The sequence below is a fragment of the Trematomus bernacchii genome, unplaced genomic scaffold (genome assembly GCF_902827165.1).
Source record: "Trematomus bernacchii unplaced genomic scaffold, fTreBer1.1, whole genome shotgun sequence".
NCBI classification, from domain to species: Eukaryota; Metazoa; Chordata; class Actinopteri; order Perciformes; family Nototheniidae; genus Trematomus; species Trematomus bernacchii.
The window spans coordinates 1,720,358-1,737,875 of record NW_022987966.1 but is presented as its reverse complement, the minus strand read 5'-3'; positions in this window follow the sequence as shown (position 1 = coordinate 1,737,875).

Here is a 17,518-nt window from a genome sequence, read left to right as displayed (position 1 = left end):
AGAAGTATGGACTCCAGGTTTGTGATGCGGTTTACCGTCTTCTAGCACCAGCTTTCAACAGACCAGAAGCATTTTACACTCAAAAACAACCGTATACATATCCCTATTTTGGGGCGGAGATGTGTTGAATTGTTCCCTTCCCCTTTTATTCAACAGCGAATTAGAGAGCCCCTGGGGAGGAGCTGTGTAAACTGCTCACCTCCCACAAGTGGTCTTACTGGTTGGATTCGCTTCTGGCCGGGTTCAATAGTTCTCACCAGAACTTGAAATTCCAAAGTCCCCTAAGGTCAAAAGTCAATTCTTATCTCCGTCCCGATCTCCCCTCCCTACCTTTTCCAGGGGAGTTATCTCATAAACTTTTCTTTTTCAAACAATTAAACCTTTAGTGCCCCCATAAAAAGAGACCCAAATCTACCTTAAAAACAACATCTGGTGTGTTGAGGTGAAAGGGACAGGGTGTGTATATGACCCAGGAGTGTGATTACTTAAAACAGTTCAAACATGTTCACTAAAATACAATTCAAAATAATACATCTTTACTTCAATACAGTTTAGAATCATATCTTCTTACTTCAACTCCCGTCTTCGAGTCCGAGGGACTGAAGGACGGCGGAGACCTCCTCCGGATTCCTATCAATACTCACAGGGCCAAAATCAAAGGTAAGCAGAAGCCTGTTGTATAACTACCAAAATGCTGCATAGGTAGAATAGGACTGTTAGAACTGTGAGTGTTGGTGGATGAACAGAGGAGGTAATGTAAAATATATGAGACAACTGAAGTGTGGGGGGAGCAAGGGAAATGTTTCTGATAAGTGTGCACATGGTTTACTGTAGGTGTCCGGGACCCTAAGAAGAATTAAAAATAAGAGTCTGGGACCTTATAGAAGAATTAAAAATAAGAGTCTGGGACCTTATAGAAGTGTTAAAGATAAAGAGTCTGGGACCTTATAGAAGTGTTAAAGATAAGAGTCTGGGACCTTATAGAAGAATTAAAGATAAAGAGTCTGGGACCTTATCAGAAAATAGTTTAAATCCTCCGCCGTGAGGCTCCACCGCCGTGTGGAGGCTGCGTTCAGAGAGAAAACGAGGAATAGGGCAAGTGATTGGATTCAAAGTAAGATATTTATAGTAAGTGAAGACTTTTTGCGGAGAGCCCGTCAAGGACGGCATAGGTTTAAAAGGGTGATTACGTTAAGTGAGTGACGACAGCTTAATTGTCTCATTCCTTCCTATGAACTTACTATAATATCCTAAAAATTGTGGCAGGGACAATTTAGGACAGAAAATATAGCATTTGTTTGCTAAAAATACTTTTTACAGGGAGGCTGTAGTGCAGTGGAATAGTGCGTTGGTGTTGTGATCAAGGGAGCACAGGTTCAAACCCCACTGCAGTCAGCATGTCGTTGTGTCCCTGGGCAAGACACTTCACCCCAAATTGCTCCTGTGGGGGATTGCCCACAGTATTGAGTAAGTCGCTTTGGATAAAAGCGTCTAACAAGTGACATGTGATGTACAGTAATACATTGCTAAATGACCAAGACTTTTGACGCTGTTTGATTAAAAGAACAGCAAATTTAGCATTTTGTTGCTAAATGACCAATACTTTTTACGCTGTTTGATTAAAAGAACAGAACAAATAGATAAGAAAGTGTGAAATAAGGAGAGGTTTTGTAAAATGGAGAAGTCAGAGTGAAAAGGACAAAGAACGTATACAACAGGGTGTGGCACATAAGAAAGAGAGATTAATGATAAATTAATCTGCTGGACATATTGTATATTATTTCAGTCAGAACTAGAACCACTGTGTTCAAACTTAGAACTACAGATGGAGCGTCTTATTTTGGACAGTTTAAAACGCGAGGGTCGTGATTGGTTCGTGCACGGTCCGTGATGGCCGGCCGGCCCCCAGTCTGACTTGATACCGCCCCCGTGATAAATAAATTTAATTATTGTGAAGCCAGCTGCAATGGATCATTGATCCACCAGGGGGTGCAGTGGGGTTCCACACTGGAGTCATGTGTGGAGTCTTGTACAGTATGTCTGGTACTAATGTATAGCGGATCTTTGTTAAGATCCATATGTCACGGATAGGATCATAGTCTGTGCTAAATAAGACATGTAATCATTTACAAAACATCACCATGTTGTTATTTAACAAAATAATGTTGTTTAGTCGAAAAAAACGAACGAGCCGGCTCTCCCAATTTTTAATCCTAATTTAATCATCATCATTGTTAATGTTCGCCGAATTGACATGAAATCACTGACAAATATGAATATTCTGTATTCAACTTCATTGAAACGATCAGGATGGGTGTTATTTTTCCCGTGTATTACATGGCCACATTCTCAACAAAGTTACGTAACGAAACATTCTGTATTCCTTGCTTACTTCCTTAAACCTTTTCTCCTCCTTATCTCTTTCATGACTTTTTATTTACAGTTGACTGTATTCAACTTCATTAAAATGTTATTAACGTGCCTAAACTCAGTAATTCACTAAAAATTACTGATCCCTCCGCGTCGCGTCGCGGAGGGATCTTGATCCCTGGGTGTTATTTTTCCCCATAATGACCAAGTCGCTGCAAATTATCCCGCTTATTACATGGCCACATTCTCAACAAAGTAACGACATGACTCCCAATATTAATTAAAATGCTTTTATGGATTTACAAAATATTTTTATTGATTTAAAAAATAGTTGTATGTATTGATTTAAATTTACATGCATCCGCTAAGAAAAATAGTCCGTTGTTACCGTTTTTTAAACAGTCAGAATGAAACGGCAGCTCTCAGCTGTGTGTTTACACTCCTAATGGCCCATCACAGCTCCCCCCCCCCTGATCTTTCTTTTCCAACAGTTAAGTTAACTGTAGGTTACTCTGAGTGACAAGCTTACAGTTAGTGAAGTAACACTTTTTTTTTTGTGAGTCACAACCTCGCTGTTTCATTCTAACATAACGCTCCAAATACGACTGTTTCCACTCGGACTTCAATACAGCAACACCATTGTTTGGTTTCCATGGTAGCGTGTCTCTTTAGTAGCGTGCACTCCTTTCCTGTAAATTACAGGTCCAGCCAGGCAAAACAGTAATATGAAATATGAACGTTAGTTTTTAACTGAAATGATCAAATAAAGTCAAAATGTCACAGTGTTTACAAACATTGACCATACCGTTCACCAGCCCCCACCCCCCTATGTTGAATATAGCCTACTCTTTGTTTAAAACGAATTGGCCATCGGAATGTGTGTGTCCCAACCCCCCCCCTGTGATATCTCTTCTCCAGCAGTCTGTAGGTTTGTGTTCGCATATTTATGCTGTCGCAGTTCCTCTTGTTTCTATCGCGCATTGCCGGTATGAAAGGGTCTGTGCCGGAAATATCAAGATAACACGGCAGGGTCCGTTACAGTTTGTTTTCATCTGATTTCAAATAAACAAAGTCTTGGCTTTCAGAATATTAAACTTGTTTCGGCAAATTTAGTTGATAAATACAACTATGGAGCTTGTAACGGCATAATTACTTAAGCGGAGAACGGAGTAAGTTAACGTTACAGCAGGCATAACAACAGCCGGTGTTTATTTTATTATAATATATAGTCGTTATTCATTTGTTTTAACTAAATAGGCCACCATTGGTAGCAGTTCTCATTATATACTTCTCAGTAACTGCTCCCCTTAAATTAAATGTAAACGTTCACCAGGGCTGCCAACACTCACGCATTGAGCGTGAGAGTCACGCAATTAACCCATATCTCACGCACTCACGCCACACTTGCCTTTCCTCACGCTAAGTTTTCGTCCAAAATAAATGTATATAAATATAAAAATAAAGTGAAGGAACAGCAAACCGAGCCGTCTACGAAATGAGACAGTCTTCTGGAGTTCAGTCAAGTTGGAACGATATTGGGAGATTCTGATTTCACGGATCAATAACTCATGAACAAAACGTTATTCAGACACAAATGACGTCTCCTAAGTACCGTGGTAAGGTTGACAACGAACTACAATCACATTTTGATCAAAAAAAGCCAATACGCGCCGTCCTCCGAGCTGGACACATTACATTGGTCTCTATCCGCAGCCGGAGAAGAAACGAGTGCTGCAGGGACCGTCTGCAAAGTGCAACTCCGAAAAAAGAGAATACAATAATATTCACTATTATACAGCTTATTACTACCAAACTCACTACACACATCAATAGTCTCCTGTGTGTCATACTACAGCAAGGAGTTTGGAAGAATATGCTTTTGAATAATTTTGGGGAATATTTATAATGTAAAATCTTCAATAAATATGGCATCATCTTAAATAACTTTACTATTATACAGTATATTTCTACCAAACTCACTATTTGCATTGTTGTTGTTAGCATATGGTTAGCTAGCTGCGCTAACGGATATTAGAAGCTGTTTCTAAAACAAGGAGAGAGAGCTCTCTGCTGTCAGACTGAGAGAGATAACTACAGCTCAGTGAGGTAAGGGACTCTCTGAGTGTTTAGGATAGTTAGTTTAGTCTAGTTATCTCAGTGGGTCTCAAACGGTTTGGTCACCATTTATGAGAATAAATGAAAAACAGTTATGAAATACTATATGACAGTAAAACAAGAATACAGTTTAAAAGGTGATTGATTTGTAAAATATCCATAAAGAAAAAGAAAATCTGTTTAAAGTTGTGTTTCATATGGGTGTTGAGAGATATATCCTTACATTTATTTTGCTCTCAAAGTGCACCAGATTGATGCATTTAACTTCAATATTTAAAAAAATAATTTATATTATTATATTATTATTATAAATTTATAAAATAGCACTTTACCCCTGCTTACACCTATATGCCATTTTATATGCTGTGAGCTGATTATCGAGCCTTCATTGTAAGAGTCGCGGGTACACTGTGTATGTGCGTACTCCACTGTAGCGCCCGGTACATTAATGGGAAACCCTAGTTTGTACTTGTTCAATACATTTGTAACACTGTACACATGGACGTTTATTTTTTCGGTTCACCAAAAAAAAAAAATCTCACTCCAAGCTGAACTCAAATGTTGGCAGCCCTGCGTTCACCATCCCCCACCCGCCTACTGTATGTTGCTTTTTGACATGTAAATGGATAACTACCCCCCTCTGAGTGAATACCTGTTGTACCTGTCCGGGGCTAAGCCCATAGGACGATGCTCTGATGTCATCACCCTCGCACATTTGTCATATGTTTACAAAAAACGATGTTAACACTTTCTCGTTCTTAATATATGCTATATTTAGGGTCGATATGTGTTGAATTTACTTTAAAATAGCAGATCACTGTGATTCGGCTTAGTGAACGTGTGTCTCTTCTCCGCGGCTCCTCCGTGCAGACAGGCCCCCCCCGTTGACAATTCACGAGCGTCTCTCCCCCCTCCCCCGTCGCACCTTCTAACAGAACCCCCCCCCCCCCCACATATCAAATCCCAATTTAACTGCTCTGGAGCAGAAATCAAAGAGTTTTAAAAATGTTTACGTTTTGGTAAGTTTTTAGGGAAATGTTGTAATATTGCAACGTTGGCCTTAGGTGGGAGCAGAATTTCTGTATTTCTACTCACATTGTCTGAATAAATATATTGAACAACTAAGGGTTCATTTGCAGGATTGATTGCTTACTTAGCCCTATATCAGTATATAGCATGAATAATAATCACACATCACTCATATTTGTTATGAATAATCATTTATCAAATAGTAAGTTGCTTTGGATAAAAGCGTCAGCTAAATGCAATTTATGAAAGCCTCACTCAGGATTTTTTTAACAAGTGTTTTTCGACAATGTCAATTTCACTTTCCACTATGTCCACCGTTGTTTTCCACAACCAATGGCAGAACTTTATTGAGGCCTGTAATTAGTCAACTACAGGTCTCTTGGGTCAGTCTTTTCTTCCAAAAAGCTTGTGAAAAGATGTTAAGTTAACAGGTATTCACTCAGAGGGGGGTCGGTGATTTATTGCTCTTGGGGCATTAAAAACAAGATTTTAACTTTAATTTTTTATATAATATCTGCATTTTCTCTTGTGAAAAACTAAGTCTTAGTTTGGCCATAGTTATTTAATATATAGCGCCATCTCCTGGTTAAACCCTGAAATTGGAGAATAGTGGGAGGGCTTAACATTCCTGGATACTGGTCTTTGGCAGGTCTTAGGCAGGTAACTGGCTGGCAGTAGGCAGGAAGCTGTATGCTGGCGTCCGAAATAAGATGCCCCATCTGTATTACATTTAACACATATTTGTATATTTAAAGCATTACACATAAATAATTTTGATCAAAAGTACAAAAGGGATTAGGAATAAATCCATAATAATTTAAAGAATCTTTAGAGTGTAAACAGATAGGGAAAAACACATTTTTACACTCAAACAATTTGCATGTCTGGATTAAGGACAGGGCATTTAGATAATACGAATAAGTGTTCACTAAAAGTGATAATATTAATAATTATAATAGAAAGAAAACATAGGCCTACTCTTGAGTCAATTTACATTGTTGTGATCTGTTAGTATGCTGTCTGCTGGTTTTGACTGTTGTTCTAAGTAGGATTTAAACAGGGAATATATGGAGATGTTCTTTTTGTAGTGGGTGGAGATATGGTGTTTGTAACATGTGAGTATTTCAATTTATAGGAGAAAGTGGTTTACTAAAAGAGCTATTTTGAGTAAATATGTTACAAATGGTTGAAATAATTTTTAAAAAGGAGTTCTGTAATATCATTAGGAGACATTCATTTTGTTGTTAAGATGGCATTTAACAACCAAGACAGATAGTATGATTAGAAAAATGTTACGACTGAATAAACGGGTTTGAACTAAAATGCACGACTCACACAGGTTTTAACAAAAAAAGGTTTATTCAAACCAAAGCTCTACTACAGGGTATAAAAAACTAAATTACTCTTAACGAGGAAAAACAGTTTCAAAACAAAGTCACTCTTAATGAGGAAAAACACTAACAAAACAAAATCACTTCACTGAGGAAAAACACTAGGAGCATGAATAACGAAATACTCGTGGCTCAAAGCTCTGCTTGGGAGTATTCCTGGCATGATACGCTGGTAGTTTGTCACAAGAAACGAAAACGAACTGGCACAGGACAAAGGGAGACGAGGACAATAAATACACCAGGTAATGGGGAACAGGTGGAAACAATCAGGTGCGGGGTCGACAATCACAGGAGTGGGAGACACACAAGGAAGGGAGGTCAGAGTATCTGAAACGAGAGGGAAGGTTACTATTCAAAAATAAAGGGGAAAATCACTAGACAAAGACAAAAACACTTAACTAAACTAACATAATTTGCGAGACAAGAGTGGAAAGGGTTGGATTTATTTAACCTCAGTGTGCTAGAATTTCTATAGGTAATGTGTCCCGAGACCTGGACTGTCCCCATGTCAGATGGCTAAGACCCCGATCCGCCTGAGCAAACAAAGACCTAACCTAAGCAAGAGACTCCTCCTTCTCCATCGAACAGACAGAGAACCAGAGCTGAACCAACAACAAGACTGCATCTAGAACTGCATCCAGAACAATCTCCACCTGTGGCAGCCAGAACCAAAGCTCCATAAAACGATAGTTACGTATGTAACTACGGTTCTATGAATACTGGATGACCGCCAGAGGTGGTGCTTTAGCACTGAATATCTTCTGTCTCGCGCATGCGTAGGTCGAATATTTATATCAACAAAGTCACGTGTGACCTCGTATGACCCCGGAAGGCATAATATAAGTTCCGGTGTTGTCAACGAGTTCAGTTCTCTGGAATCTTCTCGCGGAAACACGAGATTCCGAGTGACCAAGAAACTCTGGCGGTCATCCAGTATTCATAGAACCGTAGTTACATACGTAACTATCGTTCTATTTCATCCTTACTGACCGCCAGAGGCGGTGCTTTAGCACTGGATGACCTATACCAACAGATTCACGAGGAAGTCTGAATACTCCCCCTATAAGGATGGCCTAGGGTGAGGGGCGGCAACATTCACCCTGTAGTATCTGGCGAATGTGCTCGGAGATGCCCATGTGGCCGCAGCACATATGTCCTCCAGGGGCACACCTCTCAAGGACGCCCATGACGTGGAGACACTCCTGGTAGAGTGGCACTTTACTCTGGGTGGCAAGGGACGGTCATTCGCCTTGTATGCCTGGGCAATGACGTCCACGATCCAGTGGGACAAGCGCTGTTTTGAGAGCGCACAGCCCCTTCTAGGACCACCGTAACACAGAAAGAGCTGTTCAGACTGACGCATGCCTGCGGTAGTCTGGACCTAAGCTCTAAGGGCCCGCACCGGGCATAGGAGTCTTGACCTCTCTTCCCCCTCTCCTGATGGGGGGTCAAACCGTGCCAGCTGGATAGGCCGATTAAAATGAGAGCGTGCCAGCACCTTAGGGAGGAACGCTGTGTTCGGCCATAAGGTGACACCTGAGCCATCTGAGTTCCACCTCAGACACGAGCTGTTCACGGACAAGGCCTGAAGCTCGCTTACACGCTTTGCTGAGGTGTCTTGCCTGTTGCTTTCTGTCTGTTTTCCCTCCTATCTGATTGTCTGATTGTGTTCACCTGTTGCCCTTGTGTTTCTCCCTCCTTTACCCAGCTGTTTCTTGTTCCTTGATTATCCCTCCCTGTATTTAGTCTTTGCTCTTCCTGTGTTCCCCTGTCGGTTCATTGTTTGTTTGTCCTCCCTTCACGTCACGCTTCATGTTTGTCTCTCCGGCCTTCCTCCATATTTCTCACGGTCAGTTTTTGTGTTGTCGTTTTCTGTGCTACCGTTTCAAGTTATGCCATGTTTTGTCTACCAGCTTTTAAATAAAGCTCGCTTTTTGTTTCAAGACCTTTTTTCAGTTTTTGTAGTCTGCATTTGGGTCCTACCTTTTTCTGCGATCTTTACAGTGATCGTAACACTATGGCTCCCCACTGTGCTGTTGTCAGCCCTTGCGTGTTGAGCTGATATAGCAGCCACATACACCCTGACGGTAGCGGGACACCGGCCGTCGTCCAGGAGGGACTGCAGGAACTCAAGGGTCGTAGGCACCGAGCAATATACTGGGTCCTCATTTCGCCCTTGGCACCAGTCAGAAAACAGTTTCCACCTGTTTTCGTACTGCCTACGAGTAGATGGTGCCCTAGCATTTGAGAATAGTCTTCCTGACAGACTCTATGCAGTCGCTCAGCAGTGGGTCGGGCCCTCCAGTGGCCAGACCCACAGCTGGAGGCGGCAGGGGTCGGGGTGCCACATCCGACCCTCCAACTGAGACAAGAGGTCCTTCCTGTTGGGGAGACGCCAAGGCGTCCCACAGCAGAGTCTGTGCAGCAGATGGACAGGCCCGCACCTAGCTGGGTTAAATAAGGGAGTTTAACAGGACAGCCTAGCCAGACGGCTCCTGCTAGAATCAAGCAACACGCCTACCAGGAGCGGGGGCGAGAACACTGCCTTCACTGGTTGAGTTGATAACGAATTCCAGATGCAGCGTAACCGGGAGCGGGTGCGAGAACACAGCCTCCACCAGCTACCTGCTGAACGTAAAGAGTAGAGCAATGCTCCTACTCGCCGAACACAGAGAGGGATGTAAATGTCCTACACCCACGTTACCAGCAGAGAGAGCGGGAGCGAGAGTACTACCTTCACCTAGGTGGATTAGATAAGGAAATTTAACAGGGCAGTTTAGCCAGGCAGCTGCTGCTAGAATGAAGCAGCGCGTCTACCAGGAGTGGGGGCAAGAACACCGCCCTCACTGGTTGAGTTAATAACGAATGCCAGATGCAGCGTAGGCGGGAGCGGGGTGCGAGAACACAGCCTTCACCAGCTACCTGCTGAACGGAAAGAGTAGAGCAACGCTCCTACTCGCCGAACACAAAAGGGATGTAACTACACCCATGTTACCAGCAGAGGGAGCGGGAGCGAGAGCACTGCCTTCACCTAGCTGGAAAAAAAAAGAAGTTTTAGCAGGACAGCTTATCCAGTCGGCTGCTGCTAGAATGAAGCAGCACGTCTACCAGGAGTGGGGGCGAGAACACTGCTTTCGCTGGTTGAGTGACTGTGTCCAGAGCCACCCCAATGAAGGTTAGGCTCTGAGAGGGGTTCAGACAACTCTTCTCCATGTTCACCCTGAGGCCTAGCCGGGCGACATGAGAGAGAAGGAGAGCCGTGTCCTGGATCGACTGTAACCGGGATGGTGCACAGATTAACCAGTCGTCAAAACCACCCAGGGGTCTGAAGCTTGAGCTACCCATTAGTTGAGCAGCTGCTGGGAAAAATAACCGACAGCCGGCCCCAGACCCTCAGTACCTTGCCCCCCGGCCTCTGGCTCTGGGGGGGGCGACGGTTAGGCACCGGATACCGAGGCTGCCTAGCGGGCCGGCCCCACCTAAGGCCCATGGCGGGCACCGGGGTGAGCCGGTGGATGGGAGCGGCCTCGGGAGGCAGACGCGGAACCTCTAGGCCTACCGGGGGGGGGGGGGCATGTCTCTGCGAATAACTGAGAACTGTTGCCTGGTCTGACTAGCTTGGACAGTCCGTTCGAGCACCTGTACGGCAGCTGAACCGAACAGCTCCCCCGGCTCCACTGGGACAGCACGGAGAGTCCTCCTACATGTCTCTGATAAGGGTGACTGTGCCAGCCAAACCTGGCGACGAGTCTGGACGAGAGTGGACATCAGGCGCCCAAGCTCTCTAGACATCAGAGCGAACGCCTGTAATGAGGCGTCACTGAGGCTGGTAGAGGAAGCGCTGAGAGCATCCTGCTGCAGGGAAGCTGAGAGGGCGAGCATGAGGTGAGAGGGAATTGCCTCTATGGCCCATGCGCACCGCTGCATCGTAAGCCTTAGTGAGCAGGTCATCAGTGACCCGACATTGGAGTCGAGGGCACCTGGCCTCCGACCTCAGAGCTTCGAGGGGAAACTATGAAGGAAGCAATGGTAGGCTCAACAGCCGGCGTGTGGTCAAGGCCAACTCTTGCCGCATCCTGCATGGCTGCCAAGGCTCGGCCATCGGATGTAAGACTGTAAAGAGCCTTAGTGTCCCTCCAGCATGCATGTAACTCCCTCAGATACTCACAAGAGGGAGGAACAGTAAAGGTGGCGGGTGCCGGAGTGCGCCTAAAGAACGCACTGGCAGGCGCTGTTTCGGGCTGCTGTGCATCCAGCTGCTGGTGAGCCAGTGCCATGCGAATGATGGTACCCATGGAGCCGTCATCTGCCTCCTCCGAGGATCCATAAGCTGAGGTACAGGAGCCAGGCCCAGAAGCATGGGATGGGCTCTCCCCGTCATACTCATTAAATTGAGTGGCTGAAGCTGCCATCGAGAACACATCGTCATCTAGAACCAGCTCAGCCACGGGTGGATCGGGTGCAGCGGCGTGCTCTGTACGGGCACCAGAATGGAGAGCCAAGAGGAGTGACTTCATCTGGGCTAGCTCAGTAGTGAGTAGGTCCACCCTGGAGGACAGCCTATCAGGCTTAGTCCTCTTCTTCGGCGGTGCACCCGCAGCCTCTGCGGCCCAACGCCTAGGATGGGTAGGTTGGGCTGGAGTCGACTGTGCAGGGGGAAGGCCACCCTCAGTCAGTAGTTCAACCTCGGCTAGTCTAGCAGCTCTTACCGTACGAGGCATGATGGTGCAATTCACACACGGGTCCTCCGAAAGGCCCTCCCTCAGATGCTCGAGGCCAAGACAAGAGGGGCAAAGGTCATGGCCATCCTCTGGTTGAAGAGGAGCCATACAGGTGTTAGAGCCGTTAGACCTAGCGATAGCTAGAGCACTCAGCTGACTGTAAATAACTGCCAGGAAACAAATATGCAGTGGAGGGGAGTGAGCACAATAGTAGTTAGCGTGAGCGTGAGCACTCTGCTAACTGGGGTGAGAAAAATGAAATCAGTTAATGGGTTTATGCCATGAGAGGAGAGCGGGAATACTCTCTCCACTAGCGCCGTAGCGAGTTAGCCTAAGCGAGAGCACTCTGCTAACTGAAGGATGGAACGGGCATTAAACCAACTGTGTGCAGTGAGAGGGGAGCGGAAACACTCTCTTCACTAGCGCTGTAGCAAGTTAACTTTGAGCGAGAGCACTCAGTTAACTGGAGGATGGAACATTGCACTTTATATGTCGTTGCCACTCTTTGCATATCATGTATTTTGTTTTTTTACCACGTTTGTAAGATGTAATTCCCTTAAATGTTTTATGTGAGGGACTGTGGATGGAAAGTAGCTCAAAGCTAAATCTGGCACTGTTACGCTTGACACATTTTAATGTTTTAAATGTTCATTACAGTGCATTGTCCCTGTCAAATAAACGATTAAATAAAATAACCAATTGTGCGCCGTGAGAGGGGAGCGAAGACACTCTCCTCACTAGCGTCGTAACAGTTAGCTTGAGCGAGAACACTCAGCTAACTGGAGGATGGGACAGGTAAGGAACCAAATGTGTGCCATGAGAGGGGAGTGAAGACACTTTCTTCACCAGCGTCGTAACAGTTAGCCTGAGCGAGACCACTCAGCTAACTGGAGGATGGAACAGGTAAGGAACCAAAAGTGTGCAGTGAGAGGGAACGGAGACGCTCTCTTCAGTAGTGCAGTAACAAATTAGCTTGAGCGAAAACACTCGGCTAACTTGGACACAATTATCTCATTAGCTTGAGAATATATAGCACAAAATGGTAGCGATCTCACCGACTGACGTGCAGGAGCGTCCGCTCTTAACCGGTCCGGCTCCTGGGGTCCGAGCGGTGAACACCGCGGTCCCCTCCCTTGGGAGGCAACAGCTCGTTGCAGCCTTTGGAGGGCGAGCGTTTCTAGCCCGCAGCTCCGATCGAGACGATCACAAGGCTACAGGTAGCGATGAGCTAGAATCTTATTTTCAATAAGCTAGCTTGGCTTCTACTCAAAAAGTAGTAACCTGCGCAGCGAGAAGATGAAAAAGAACTGAACTCGTTGACAACACCGGAACTTATGCCTTCCCGGGGTCATACGAGGTCACACGTGACTTTGTTGATATAAATATTCGACCTACGCATGCGCGAGACAGAAGATATCCAGTGCTAAAGCACCGCCTCTGGCGGTCAGTAAGGATGAAATAGAACAGCAAAGACACTGTAAAGGAGGAGATGAAATGCAAAGCAGTACAAGAACAGTGGCATGATGGGGGCTGCAGGAGTAACTGGGCAGATGGCTGCATGAAAGAGTTACAGCGGATGGATTCAAGAGCTGATGGACAAAGGGGGAGAAGTCAGAATCAGAGGAGTTGGTCGAGCAGAATGTGAGGAGGCCGGGGTCACGGCTCGAGATAAACCAGAGAGACGGGAAGGGAATCAATCGGAATGAGTGAGTTTGCACATAAACACACTTATTCACAAACGCACATAAAAGGAACCAAATTGAAATTGAATTGACTTGATAAATAAGTAAAGATAAAAAGTTGTATTACCCATGAATTAATCAATTGGTAAATAAAAAATAGCAGTAAAGAGGAAACTATTAAAGTAAAATGAGAAAATAAACCTAAAACACACTGAGGGTACTGTGGGATAAAGGTGGAGACATGATGGAAATATTCACTACACTTTAAGCAGTGGGTGTTTTGGAGTTAGGAGTACAGAGTAGAACATATTCTTCAATCTTTCCATCATGTTTACAAATTATTCTTTTAGAGCTTTTATTCATGTGTGAATTGGGTAGTGTTTTAAGTTGTTACAGTATTGATCTACAGTTTAAGGGGAGAGTTTTATTAACCACTCTATAAAATCAGACAAATATTTATTTATATAGGTCATGGAAAGCTAGTTCTAAATAAAATATAGTATTTCAATTTGAGGTATTGGTTTCACCATTGTAGCATATATTACTATAGGAGAACTTTTTATGGGGAAATAACTGTTGTTTGTAGTCCAAAATGTAGAGTTTAAAATAAAATTAAAATAAAAAACAGCACATTTAATTTTGAAAAAGCAATATAATTGGAAAAAATGTGGGGCCTTGGATCACCCATTGTAAAGGTGCATATTATTGACAACCAATAAGGAGAATGGGTCACTCAACCCACCCTGCAGTGGTTTTTAAAATCTTACTTGCAGCTTCACAGGGAGCGCACGGCACCAGATTATGAGTTTGAAAGACAAGCGCCACCACCTCCTAATGGTCATCCATTTAATTAATGATGACCTGAAATTTAGAGATGTTAAAAAGTAAAAACATACCTACCATAAGTGATAATTCCTAAATTCAACTACAAACCATTGATGAAATTACTTCTGTTTTTAAATCCTTGATAAAGGAAGGAGTAATTGTTACATGTTCGTACACCCAAGGTTCCACGCACTGCTAGGGAGGTTAAAAAAAGAAAAATTCTTTAAGTGGACCAGAATTGAAGATACATGAATATAATGAGTTATGAAATACATGGCAGAGCTTCGCAGATCCTAATAATGTTTTGACTCAAGAAAATAATTATGTGCACAAGTTTCTGAAATAGATCTATTAGCAGGGGTGCACATAACTGGTACGCAGGTACGCATGTGCGGCAACAATCTGAAATGCGTAACGTCACTTGTGTCACAACGCGCCTTTGCGTACCTGATAGGTCATCAAAACAAAACACATATTTCGCCTACACATGTTTCTTGTCAATACTCAGTGGAGTAAATTATTAGACATGTCCAAAAAAAACAAAGACATTAAGCAGCCACTTTGCCGTTTCGCTCCCTGCTAAAATCTTCAGACTTTCTATGACTGATTGAACTGGGTGCTGGCCGTGCCGCGCAGGACATAACCGACGGACCTGTGAAGCTTCACAGGAGGCAGAGGCTTAGATCACTGGACGACAGAGTTGGTCGCCGTGTGCACAGACAGAGCTGCTGTTAACGTCGGTGTGTACAACAGAATTGTACCAAAACTACGTCAACTGGCTGCGGTGGGAGACTCCCCTGTGCACATTCTGTGCCCCGCGCACACACTGGAGAACTGCGCAAAATCAGCTGATCACAACGTTCACGCTCTGTGGTCAAGCTGCTGCAGTTTTATTTACAACAAAGTGGAGTAAAACACACAGCTGCAAACTTACTCAGGCTGTTAATGGAAGAGTTTGAAATCAGACAGAGGTGGAAGAAGTGTTACTCAAGTAAAATTAGAAAAGTATTATCATCAAAATCTAGTTAAAGTAGCGACAGTAAAAGTAGTCATTTTGCAGATTGGTCCATTTCATAATAATGTATATGATATGTTTTATAATTATTGATCATTAAAGTGTTTAAAAATTAGTTTGAATGACTTTGTATACTGCAGGGTAGCTTGTGGATTTACTCCAGGTGGAACTAAAGTCTGATTTAAGACTTGATTATATTTTCACATCATTCATCCACATCTGTAAAGTAACTAAAGGTATTAAATAAATGTAGTGGAAGAAAAGTACATGATTTACCTCTGAACTGTAGTGGAGTAGAAGTACAAAGTAGCATAAAATAGAAATACTCAAGTAAACTACAAGTATCTTAAATTGTACCTAAGTACAGTACTTGAATAAGTGTACTTTGTTACTTCCCACCTCTGAAATCAGATATGACTTCAAGTCATGTGATAATTTCTTAGTATTTGATCCTTCAACTTGGCCTCAGGAAATGCAAGGACTTCACAGTTTTGGCAACAAGTTTTGGAGAAAGCAAATCGGAGGCTTACAAAGAGACAGGGAGGTGCATCTTCATCATCTTCATCATCTAGCATGCAAGAAGTGTAAATAGAGGACAGTGAAGGAGACACTGAGGAGGACAGTGAGGAAGACTGCACTTATTAACACCACGCTTCATGTGGGGTGAGTACCAAACGCTGTCTCCTGGTACTCATCTGAGTAACTCACTCAAAAAGTTATGTGCACACCTGTCTATTAGACATTTTAATATAGATTAGGTGTTAATAAACTGCAGTAGTATGACTATAAGGAAGTTACATTTTTGGCTAACAAATTTCAGGAAATGTGGGAAACAGCTGTCCCAATGAAAAGTTAGAGATATCTTGAAAATTATAGTTGTAATCGTGAATTAATAAATGATGGCACTCCATATATGACAGATTTTTGTAGACAAAGGATACTGGCCTATGCTGAAATATCAAAGTCTCTGCAGAGCACGACACATGGCCAAAAAGACTGAGACCAAATGACCTTTGACCCTGACTGACAGTGTTACTTGAGAAAAGCACTGTCAATGACTGACTCTGGGGTGTACCTGACCAAACTTGACCTTATAACCTGACAGTGTGAGTGTGAATGTATGTCTGCATGTGATCAGTGTAACTGCATGGTTTTAGAACAATAACTAACCAAGCATGTTTTTGGACTAACACATTATTTTGGAGCTCCAAGGGAAATTAGAGATTTCCTAAAATTCCACAAAATTGGAAAACCGCACATGTGACCCGTTTCTAATCTACTTGATGCTATTTTACTCCCACAGGCAGTGGCGGTTTGCAAAATGTGAAGCTCAAACTAAAATCTGAAGATTCTGTTTCTTTTAGGACTGAAAGATGGAGAGAAACACTTATTTTCACTGGAGTGTTTACTGTGCAAAATAATGGATGTACATTTGTGAATAATGTTTGGTATTTTCTTATAATCAATGATTACCTGAAAGTTTTCTTCCCATACAGGATTTTGTTACACATGAGTTCATGTGTAAAAAGGGGGAGTGTGTGTATAATGTATTATATCAACATGGCTGTCAAATTCACAATCTACATTTTTCATTTAGGGACTGAAAGAAACCGGCCGCCCCAACTCGGATGTTCAATCTGACCTTTGATTGACAGTTTTAGAATTAACCTGCTCCATGTCTATAAGATACTGTTTGATGAATGTTGACATGTTTCTAAATAACGATTGAGTTATAACAGGTAACACAGATGCAGAAGCAGTGGCCAAGGGGCTACTCTGAGAGATGTAATTCCAGAATGGGAATATCAAAGAAGTTGACCTGTGATAATGAAACCATTTTGTAATGTGGATTTTTTAACAGATATTAGAGTAAGTGGGGTTTGAAATGTAGAACGAACATATTACAGTTAAGTTAAGCTAAAACATAGTAATGTAATGAGAAGGAATTTAACTTAGACAACATCCTTTCTCTAGCCTGGTAAATAATTAGAAGTAAAAGCCATAGACTTTATTGTTTAGGTCATTATGGGGATAGAAATGAACACAAGACTAGTTTCACAAGGGCAATTTAAATTCATAATAGAAAGACATTTGATGACAGTATGTTGGAATTCTGTATTCATTTTTTCAGCTTGATAATATCTAAGCACTGACAGGTAGAAGCAGTATCACCAAGGAAATCATTCACTTTGACAGTATCATGATTTTAGTTGTTTTTGAATCCATAACATTAGTGTGTTTCTTTACCAGAAACATGAGTAGTTCATTATTAGATTTAGATTTTAAATAGGATTTCAAGGATTTGATTTAACAATAACACAGATGCTTGTCAGAAATTCAGAGCTATTGAAATATGTTATTTAGTTCACC